Raw genomic sequence first — 12,233 nt, 5'->3', positions numbered from 1 at the left:
TCAGTGCAAAATACAGGTTTAAAGGGTGATCGGATCACAAAAATCACATTCGGAGGCAGTCAAAAACGCAAGTGACCACATCGCATATGAGGTGTACTGTAAATGCTAATCCGTCCTGATTGTGTCCCGGAAAGCAGCGAAGCACCTCCCCTCACCTCTAAATCAACCACTGCACTAAAACAAAAGTTTTAAACTTTGCTGGCAATGAGCTGCTTTAAAAGAAAATTACCATCCATAAAATTTGATATAGCGAATACACATATACAAGCACGAAAACTTCACAGATTTTCTCCAGTGTATCTGAAATCAACATTCAGGGACACAGATGAGTAGCACCCTCAACAAATTCAGGTACTCCAGTAAAATAACGGATAATTCTGCTCTGATCTGTTTGTGCTTAGATTAAATTTCAAATGCATCTGGGGGGAAAAGCACTTCATTTTTTCACGCTTTCTTTGTCTTTTCTGACTTTGTCGCACTTTGTTATCATGCAGTAACACACTTTATGTTGTTAATAAATCAGAGACCCTCAACACAAGTGATCACAGGAGACGCATTTAAGCGACCAGGTGTAAACAGCGATGTGTCACTCCTGACCACATATGACCGGATCACCTGAGATGATCATAATACCAGGTGTAAACGGGGTCATAGAAGCTTCATAAGACCTACATAAATATTCATGGGCACATTCAAGTATACAATGTCATATAATGAAGCATAACTCTTTCAGTACTTTTTTCAGTAATTAGTGGTGTTTGCTAAGGCAAGCATCACAAGTACTATTGCTCATACTTAAGGTTAGGGATTTGAACAATCCCTTAATTACTTCACACATTTAAAACTTTACAGACATTACAGCATAGTTTTCTACAAAGCTGCTTTGAAACAATTGTGAAAATAAACAAACTTACTTGACTCAACCCTAAATTTTGAAATACGTTTTTTCATTGTTTGACTTACAGACATGAATGATACCTAAATCATGCTAATTCTTGAGGAAAGGTGTGCTGTTACTTTGTCTAAGCAATCAGACTTACAGTTTTCATCTGGCAGACAATAAAATAGACTTCTAATGAAGGAGAGACCCCGAGACATATCTAAGGACCAGAATATCATAGAGATTTTGGGTGAGCTCTTTAGACTTGGCCAGTAAGCAACCACCACGGAACCACCCAGAACACCCTTGCAACCACCTAACAATGCCCTAGCAACCACTCAGAACACTTTAGCACCCATATAGCAATGCCCTGGCAATCATCAACAACACTATCCTGACTTTGACTGTGGGTTTAATTAATCCAGTTCTTGCCAAGATTACTCAGATTTACTCAGATCTTCAGTAGACTACATGGAACTAATACTAGTTATTGAAGAATGGAAAGAGGCTGTTTAGTTTCACTCTGGAACACTGCATCGACCAAAAGTGCACTGAATTTTCTTGAAAGGGACTTTGACTATAGTAAAAATGTTTAGATGTCAAAAGATAGCATTGTGTGGGGAACAGGAACAAAGGAATGAAAAGTAAGTGTTTCTAAACTGATAGTTTGATGTTTTACTCATGATTTGAGTGAAGGTGAATAAACGTCATTGTTGTCGCAGTGCCTCTAGTGTAAGGCTGGGCGATACAATGATATCTCGATATTTATCGCGATAAAAAAATCCATGATATCGATGATGAGCTTTTGAGTAATTTTTGATATTTAGCCTGTGCTCTACAACTAGACAATCAGGTGTATGTCGCTGAAAAACGCAAGCAGTTTGGCTTTCTCAGGCTGTATTAAGTTGCTAACGTTAGCTGCCTTGCTAATGATTAGGCTGCGCCAGTCACCGTGGTCCTGAACCCGGAGTGATCTGCAAGACATCATGACGACGGTTGCACCCTCTCATCTTCACTAGTGAGCAGCACGACAAAACAGCAGTGCAGTGTATACCAGATCTGATCTTTCTGCACTGTATTCTTGAAAATTTTTCTCCAGCACCAAACGCCTCATTTATGCCCTGTCCCGCTCTGCACGCGTTGCCTCTTTTCCCCACATGCGAGTAAACCTGAGGCGCTGCATACGTTAATGTGGTTCCAAAAGGCCTTAGACCATAATGTTTTTTCCTTATAAATTAATCAGCATGTTTCGAGCCTTTAATTATAAACAAACAGATTTGTGTTCTAATTTTGTGAAAATTCAACAGATGTCATCATCTCTGGCAAGGAAAGACAATAAAATTATTAGTTGGGAGCCTAGTCTTTCTCACTTTAATGAAAATAATAAAATGGGCCATTCAGACTTCTACATTTTCTCTCAGGGGATAACTCAGAACCCCCTACAGTATCATTCCTCAGTCACAAGGGCTTCTATGCCCCATATTTGTGTATCAAAATGTAAAAAAGGTATAAAAATGTGTAATCTGAATGTAAAAATGTTCAAACAAATATTGGACTGATGTTATTAAGCTTCAAAACGAACAGATGGTCTTTTAACATTCATATTCAACTGCACTTGATTGATAAACATAAAGTATGTTAATATTTTGATAGAAGATCCCTCAGACTCCACTGCTTTTGCTGTCTCTGGTCCCCCAATTCAGTTTTTTTAGAGTATTTTTACTGTTTAGTTTTTTTTTTTTTTTGGTTTTTTATTTTGGTTTTTTTCCTGCAAACTTGGAAATTAAAAAAAAATTGCAATGGACAAATGTGAATGTATTTCGTGATAAATATCAATATTGAACGATATGAAAAAGAATATCGTGATAATATTTTTGCCCTTATCGCCCAGCCCTACTCTAGTGTTCATTTCACTAGGAAACTGCCACGATACCTACAACAATCCCTGTAAAAATAATTTTGCAAAAATGTTGGTATAGTAACATGATTCTATGAGACCAGGTTGCAGCTTTTTTATAGATAACTACTTCCGCAGATCAAAGAGTAAATATAACACAAGAAAACTGGGTATCAGATTTAGATGTAATTTAAGACGGTAAAAAACACAGAAAGCTCTACTAAATAAACCAAAGGCTTAGTGCTCTAATGGCTTTTGTTGTTGTGATCAAAGTGAACATGATCTTATACAAATGTCTTTACATTTACTATACACACACACACCCTCTTTATTTTCTCCTTACAGCATTGCTTGGTTTACAGTTACCTCGTAGCTTCTGAAAGAGCTCTCTGTAACTTTTGATAATGCCTCGTGTTGGTTTGCATGTCTGCGTGTGTAAACAGGCATGTACGCATCTACATGTGCATACGTTTGTATATGCACTCAGAGTCAGACTCAGCTGTCTTCACAGGGTGTGTCTATATCACCGGTGTGTGTGTGTGTGTGTGTGTATGTGTGTGTATGTGTGTAGATGTAAGGGATCATGAATAAATAAATGTAGTTCCAGTCATGTGACAGTTTGAGTTTCTCTGGAACAGGAAACACACTCTATACAAACACACATACTGTCTGCTACAGTAATCAGCATATGAGTTCAAACTGTGTTTGTAAGTGCATAAAGAGTATAAAATAATTTATACAATGGTCTATTTGAATACTCCATTCTTATTGGCTGGAATGCGTACGTTAAAACAGTTTAATGCACAGGTAGTTCCAGTCAGTTTTAAGGGCACCGCTTGATCACGCATCACTGACTGAAGTGCTGAATGCAGATTTTTTAAAATAAAAAACAGCCTTTTGTTGTTTAGTAATCATGCAAGACCAAATCGTGATTTCAGTCTTATTTTAATCAATTGTGCAGTCTTAATAGATACCATATGAATGTCTCAGAGGTCAAAGTCTGCAGGTTTTAAAGTGTTTTGGATGGTTTTCCCTCATAATGTAAGTGCCTCTTTTATACTGCCACGGCTGTTATAGATAAGTCACGTCCCCAACGCCGGTTTTTCCTGATTAATGTGAAAATGACAAAGAACAGAAATTAAATAGGACATGTTCTTAGGGGTTCTAAACCTTCTACAATTTATAGCTATTATTATTTCTGTATAGTGAATTTAAATGCACAGTTTTTACCAAAGGTGTGGTCGCACTACTTTATCTAGAACCGGCAGAACTCTAGATCTAACGACCCGTTGATAAAGTTAACCTTTCTTTTATTCTTCCAGCCAAAATTTGTGCTACAAATATCAGTGACAGCTTTAACTAATCAATGCTGGCAAGTGACCATGGTATAAGCAGGATAATCCACGGCTAGGTGTGCGTTAAACAATTTGAATGCACTTCGCTTTGGGTGGTTCTTTGTCGCCACATTGTGCATTAAAATCATTTAACGCACACCTAGCCATGGATTATCCCATTTTATCTGCACTACTGCCACATTAGGCCATTTTTGCTACTTGTGAAATGCTACAAAGGTAAACAAAATGGTGTGGCGTAGTCAGCAAAACTCTGGTAACCATACCCAGAGTCAAACAGAACATTCAAAGAGAACAAAAATGCAGGACAACACTTGAATTCATCCATCGGCAATTGAATGTATCTTGAAAATTGGGCATTACATACAGGAATGGAAAGTGATTGGAGAGGAGGGGTTGAAAAGAGGGTTTCGTGACATTGGCGGAGAAGATGTCATTAACAAGGCAGAGCAAGATATTACATTGATAAATTACAAACATTTTGTTTTCATTGGAATAACCAGCCTGATCTCATTATTATCCGTAGGTATTCATATAATCGTTTGTATTTATTTATTTGTATTTTTACTATTTTATAGATATTTTTAACCCCTTAACCCCACCCTACCCTATACATAACTACTTTTCAACAATATAAAAAATGTAATAGGCCGATAAATGTCAAATTATAATGTCAAATTTGGTAAATGTGTCTGCTGTGCTAAATACAGTAAATGTGATGGCACTGAACATTTAATTAATATCATTGATTATAAATGCAATAAAATTAAACCAATAAATTCCATGAATTCAATATCCATGTATTCAAAAAAGATTTGTAAATGTATGTCTCTAAAGTTTTTTATACGTACAATGTTGTACGTTCAGTGTTTATGCAAATGTTAGTAAATGTGCGTGCGCTAGAAACACACTTTGCATAAGAATACCTACAAATACTCAAAAACCAGGAATATACATTAAGAATCTAAATAGGGTCAATTTTAATTTCATGCTCACTTTGGATTTTGTTGGCATTGGACTTCACAACGCTACTTGAGAGAGAGAAACATTCAAGCATCTTTGATTATTATTATTTCAGCCCGCTCTGCTGTAAAGCTGAAAAACAATACAGTGTGACATAAAAACAGCAATGTAGTCACTGGAAAAATAGCTTGTTATTGGAAAAACTACTGTTTTGCAAGCAGCTGAGCTACTATCATGCTACTGAAAAATCTTATTAAATTAGTGTCATGACTACTTTAAATGAGTTACTTCCAAACACTGACCACAACACACACTCTAATATAAACACATCATGCATTTGAACAGACATACTCACACATGAACACTATACAAACACACACCCACAGAAGTTTATTTGACTTGAACATGACCCCACCCACCAAAACACACAATTACCGTTGAGCCTGGTGCATTAAACTTCTGTAACATACCGATAATTCGTACATATATAAATAGCACTTTACATTAATAACTTAACTTTGTTAAGGGTTTATAAAGGGTTTGTTAATGACTAATAATTATTTTACAAATGCATTGTAAATCATTGATGTGCAGTTATATCAACATGCATAAAAAGGTGACTTTCATGCAATATTTGTCAAATAGTGAGCTATTTTACCTTACATGTTATAAATGCTTAATAAATAAATGTATCTTAATGTAAAGCATTTAATAAGGAATTAAGAAACGTGTGCATAAAGTTCAGTCTGGTTTAATGGTCATCAGGCTTTATTATATATGTGCTATGAATAAACATGAAGAGCTGAAAAGTTTTTTGCAGAGGACTTTGGGTAACTAGGACTAGTTAAATTGGGACATCACTTGGAATAGCACCATTCGTTTGACATACACATGACAACACATGTGCCATTTGATTGAGTCAAGACAATACATTAATGAATATAAACACAACATGACATAATCCCTCCTTTTAATTTCACTATAATAGTCGATTTTTGCTACATTGTGACATAAATAATTAATTATGGTATTTTATGCTTTTGATTAATATATGTATGCATAAGTGCATTTGTAACATGTAATAATGTTGAATAATGAATGATTTATAATGCATTTTTAAACACCTTATTAATGACATTAATGCACTTCTTTATAATCCCTTAAAGGGATAGTTCACCCAAAAAAGAAAATTCAGTCATTGTTTACTCACCCCTGTGTTGTTAAAACCGCATATGACTTTCTTTCTTTTTCTTAACACAAAGGGAGAAATTGTGAAAAAATATTGTGCTCAGTGATATCATTCAATGGCTGTTCATTACTGAATTTTCATTTTGGGGTGAACTATGCCTTTAACAAAGGGAACATTAATATAAAGTGATATCTATATACATATGAATAGCTTACATGTTCAATAGTTCAATATGTGCATATGTTTTTACTTGTGAGGTTGTAGATGGCAGCATCTCATGTTGAGTTTGTTTGTGTAGTGAAAGTGGGTCAGTGTGTGAGTTTGGCATGCACAGGATAAAGCCAATCACAGTCTGGCTCAGGCAGGCAAAAGCCAGTCATGTGGCTTCCCTCTGGATCCCTGGATAATGTAGACATCTGTGTGTTGAGTGAATAATGACAGTGAATATTTAAAACTGGCAACTGAGAACGGGACATGCAGTTGACTGCAAGACAAAATGAAAGTCAAAAATTCCCTGGAATTTGTTTATGTGTTTTTGTTTTCAGAGTGCGATTACTTCTTGCAAATTGAGTATCTTCCATTTGGTGCAAATTGCAGATATATTGTAATCCAAGACTTTGCTTTATCTGTCTGCAAGATAGATTGTCTGCCTTTCCCATTTAGCAGTCAAAACTTCGGACACATTTCATGTTTCTCATGATCTTAAAACCCTCCGATATAAAGACTTATGCTTAAAGTAGTTTTGCGGACCAGTATAAATTGTCCCTATGTATATATTTATTTACAAAAAAAAGCCTTTTATTTTATTTTTTTATTTTATTTTATTTTGAGAAGTTTGAAAAAAGCATCACTTCATAATTCCCATACTTACATTAGTGTTACTTCATAAGTTTGACAATTGTACTATTATAAAATATGAATAATAAATAATAAGTAGGTGTGTGTAAACTTTTCAATGGATGTGAATATCACTTACTCCACATAGGTAACCGACCCATTGTGTCAATGGAGAGGGGAAAATCTCCATGTTACAGTGAGTTGATTGTATGTGCACACCTGTGCGAGTGTGTGTGGAAAGGGTGCGTCTAAATGGATGGTCTTACAATATTTTGTTAGTGAGACTAAAAGAAAACTATGAAGCACACACACACTGTCATACAGTATTCTCTTTCATTTCACCCAAAGAGTAGAATATCTCCATTACACATTAATCTGGTTATTAATGCATCTCTCTTTCAGTGCTGGACTTTTCTTTTATGAAAGGCGGGATTGGGTGGTTTACGAGGAAATTTTTTTAGGTTACAAACTGGTAATTACAAGGGTATTATGCTCTAAATGTGGTTTATGAGGACATTTCTAGTGTCCCCGTAATTAAAATCACTTAAAAACATACTAAACGATGTTTTATTGAAAACGTAAAAATGCAGAATGTTTTTTGTGAGGGTTAGGTTTAGGGTTAGGGGATAGAATCTATAGTTCATTCAGTATAAAAATCATTATGTCTATGGAGAGTCCACATAAGGATAGCCGCACCAACAATGTGTGTGTGTGTGTGTGTGTGTGTGTGCATGCCTGAATCTGTGCGCATTTGTGTGTGTTCCCATGGTAATTGGCTTAGTGTGATCTGGTTAGTGACCGCCAACTGGTGGGCTGCTGTATTATGAGTTCAGACACAATGCTCGTAAAAGTAAAAAAAAAAAAAAAAGAAAAAAAAAGTATATTATTTTTGTACATTTTTACAAGAAAATGTGAGTGGTGCTTGTGCGAGCTGCTTGGGTGTTGTGGGTCATGGTGGGATGCGCTCGCGGTCAACAGAGTATACTTTGACCAGTTGAGCGTTCGACCGTGCGCGAGATGGAATGGCACTCGAAACACTTAGGGTGTTCTGGGTGGATTTTAGTGTGATGCTATATGGTTGCTAATTATACACATACGTACAGACACACACATACATACATACATACATACACATAGGTAGTGCAAATCTAATACAATCTGTTATGTACAGTGCAAATACAAATCTGTTATGTACAGTGCAAATGTTTTTTCTTTTTTTTTCAGAGGAATGAAATGGCAGAAGAGGTTGGATGTGTTGGATAAATATAAGAAAGACTAAACTGTGTATTGCACATAGTTATTGCTCAATGGGGCAATTTAACTGTTCATGAGATGGATAGCCTGAGGGAAAAACTGTTCCTGTGCCTGATAGTTCTGGTGCTCAGAGCTCTGAAGTGTCGGTCAGAAGGCAGCAGTTCAAAAAGGTAGTGGGCAGGGTGAGTGGGGTCCAGAGTGATTTTTCCAGCCTTTTTCCTCACTCTGGAAGTGTATAGTTCTTGAAGGGAGGGCAGGAGGCAACCAATAATTCTCTCAGCTGTCTGAACTGTCCTTTGTAGTCTTCTGATGTCTAATTTCATAGCTGAACAAAACCAGACAGTTATTGAAGTGCAGAGGACAGACTCAATGACTGCTGAGTAGAACTATATCAGCAGCGCCTGTGGCAGGTTGAATTTCCTCAGCTGGCAAAGGAAGTACAACCTCTGCTGGGCCTTTTTCACAATGGAGTATATGTGGGTCTCCCACTTCAGGTCCTGTGAGATGGTAGTGCCCAGGAACCTGAATGACTCCACTGCTGCCACAGTGCTGTTTAGAATGGTGAGGGGGGTCAGTGTTGGAGTGTTTCTCCTAAAGTCCACAATGATCTCCACCGTTTTGAGCGTGTTCAGCTCAAGGTTGTTTTGACTGCACCAGACAGCCAGCTGTTTAACCTCCCTTCTGTATGCAGACTCATCATCATCTCGGAAGAGGCCGATGACAGTGGTGTCGTCTGCAAACTTCAGGAGCTTGACAGAGGGGTCCTTGGCAATGCAGTCATTGGTGTAGAGGGAGAAGAGTAGTGGGGAGAGCACACATCCTTGGGGGGCACCAGTGCTGATTGTACAGGTGCTAGAAGTGAGTTTCCCCTGTCTCACAAGCTGCTGCCTGTCCGTCAGAAAGCTGGTAATCCACTGAGAGATAGACATGGGAACAGAGAGTTGGTGTAATTTATTCTGGAGTATAGCTGGGATGATGGTGTTGAAAGCTGAACCGAAGTCCACAAAAAGAATCCTTGCATATGTCCCTGGTCTGTCCAGGATATGATGCAATCCTGTGTTGACTGCATCATCCACAGACCTGTTTGCTCGATAAGAAAATTGAAGGGGATCTAGAAAGGGTCCATTGATGTTCTTCAGGTGGGCCAACACCAGACATCAGGGCGACAAATTTGTAGTCATTAAGTCCTGTGATTTTTGGTTTCTTTGGGACAGGAATAATGATTGAGCGTTTGAAGCAGCATAGGACATCACACTGCTCCAGTGATCTATTGAAGATCTGTGTGAAGGTGGGGGCCAGCTGGTTAGCACAGGATCGAAGACACGCTGGTGAGACGCCATCTGGGCCTGAAGCCTTCCTCGTCTTTTGTTTCTGAAAGACGCGGCTCACATCATCTTCACAGATCTTAAGTGCAGGTTGAGTAGCAGAAGGGGGGAGGAGGGGGGTTGCAGGAGATGTTGGTGTTTGTGTGAAGTGAAGGTCAGAGTGGGTGTGGGGTGTGAGATTGGGCCTTTCAAATCTGCAGTAGAACTCATTCAGGTCATCAGCCAGTTGTTGGTTCCCTACAGGGTTAGCGGTAGGAGTCCTGTAATTTGTGAGTTGTTTCATGCCACTCCACACTGATGCAGGATCATTAGCTGAAAACTTGTTTTTCAGTTTATCAGAGTATCTTCTTTTAGCCACTCTGATTTCCCTGTTCAGTGTGTTCCTGGCCTGATTGTACAAGACTTTATCCCCACCTCTGTAAGCATCCTCTTTGGCCTGACGAAACTTCCTGAGTTCCGCTGTAAACCATGGTTTGTCATTGTTGAACTTTAAATAAGTCCTAGTAGGAATGCACAAATCCTCACAGAAACTGATATATGATGTAACAGTATCTGTGAGCTCGTCCAGGTCTGTGGCTGCAGCCTCAAAAACACTCCAATCTGTGCAATTGAAGCAGGCTTGTAGTTCCCACTCTGCTTCATTGGTCCATCACTTTACAGTCCTTACTACTGGCTTGGTTGATTTTAATTTCTGCCTGTAGGTTGGAAGAAGATGAACCAGACAGTGATCAGAGAGTCCCAAAGCTGCTCTAGGGACAGAGCAATATGCATCCTTTATTGTTGTGTAACAATGATCCAGTATGTTCCTGTCTCTGGTGGGGCATGTGATGTGCTGTTTGTATTTGGGCAGTTCACATATGAGATTTTCTTTGTTAAAATCCCCAAGAATAATAATAACTGAGTCCGGGTATTGTTGTTTCATGTCTGTGATTTGATTAGCCAGCTGTTGCAGTGCTGTGTTCAAACATGCGTTTGGTGGGCTATACACACTCACCAGAATAAACGAGGAAAACACCCGCGGCGAGTAGAAAGGCTTACAGTTAATAAAGAACACTTCCAAATTAGGACAGCACATCCTCTTTAACGTTGTATCATCTGTACACCAACTTTCACTGATATAAAAGCATGTTTCACCGCCTCTCGTTTTCCCTGTTAACTCCGCGATGCGATCCGCTCTGAACAGCTGGAAGCCCAGCAGATGTAACATGCTGTCCGGAATGGCTTCACTCAGCCAGGTTTCTGTGAAGCACAAGGCAGCAGAGGTTGAAAAGTCCTTGTTTGTGTGGGTGAGGAGATGTGGTTTGTCCGTTTTGTTAGGAAGAGAGCAGAGATTCACTAAGTGAATACTCGGTAGTGCTGTTAGAGATCTGTGCCGACGGAGTTTGACCAGTGCACCGGCTCGTTGAACAGCAGAGCTGCACCTCCAACTAAAATGTCTTGCAAAACGTATGAATATTCGAAAACCGGGAAAAGATTGTCTGGTATATGCTGCTGAATGTTCAGCAGTTCGTCACTGGAAAAAGATTACTAAACACAGGACAAACAAACAAAAACAAAAAAAGAACTGAGGAGCTCCACACCATGGCAGCCATCCATGGCGCCATCATGATGATCACTCAACTATACGGTTGCTAAGGTGTTCTGGGTGGGTTTTTAGCATGTTTCTCTGCAGTCGCTCAGATGTTCTGGATGGTTGCTTACTGACCAAAGTCAAAATAGTCCACCCTCAAGTCTCTATGAGATTCTCGTTTCTAGATATGTCTGGGGGTCCCTCCCTCAGGGTAAATCTATCTAAATTTCACATTAAAATTTAGTTTGATAATATTCTATGTGTTTGATGTTACTGTTGTTTTGTTCATTAGATTTTTAAATGTAGGTCTGCTACAAACTAAAAGTGGGCTAAAGTTCAACTTTTCCTCTAAGCTGTGTGTGAGAGAAAGACAGGAACACAGAGAGATTGACCAGCATTGTTGCCTGAAAGACAAACCCAAAATCGTTTCTGTGTGTGTGTGTGTGTATGTGTGTGTGTATGTGTGTGTGTGTGTGTGTGTGTGTGTGTTTGTGTGTGTGTGTGTGTGTGTGTGTGTGGCGATTATGTTAGAAGAATGCTAGAGATTGCTGTGGGTTTCTCAGGATGTTTTTGTGTGTGTATCCCCAAGAGATGTGGGTCTGTGGGAGTCAAATATTATGCGTGTAATTATAGCAGAGTGGGGTTTTTTAGATTATAATTTTGTGTGTTCAGAATATATCAAGAGTCCTTTTTCAATTAACAATGCCTAAGCCCTGTGGGCTCTTTATAGAGATCGACTTATTGTTGTGTGTCCAATAGCCTACATACATAACTGATTTTTTTGGATTTATTTCTGCTTTTCCACCCAATAATGAAAAAAAAAATATACACCAGCATATGGATTGCTTTTAAGCTCGTGTTGGGTAAATTACTAAAAAAAACAAAAAAAAAAACAAAAAGCAATCCATTGGAGATTACTAATTACTGTACCTCTCTAAAAAAAGATTTGATTACTTTAATGATTAC

General features: G+C 38.4%; 1 protein-coding gene across 3 annotated transcripts in view; it reads left to right on the top strand.

Moving 5' to 3' along the window:
* LOC127418875 (pleckstrin homology domain-containing family G member 1-like) overlaps positions 1-12,233 on the top strand; it is a 75,008-nt gene that overhangs the window by 21,144 nt on the left and 41,631 nt on the right. The gene's annotated exons all lie outside the window — the stretch shown is intronic.

Source organism: Myxocyprinus asiaticus, chromosome 28 (assembly GCF_019703515.2).
Source record: "Myxocyprinus asiaticus isolate MX2 ecotype Aquarium Trade chromosome 28, UBuf_Myxa_2, whole genome shotgun sequence".
Classification (NCBI taxonomy): domain Eukaryota; kingdom Metazoa; phylum Chordata; class Actinopteri; order Cypriniformes; family Catostomidae; genus Myxocyprinus; species Myxocyprinus asiaticus.
Note: the sequence above shows the minus strand (reverse complement) of the source record. Positions and strands in the feature narration are given on the sequence as shown.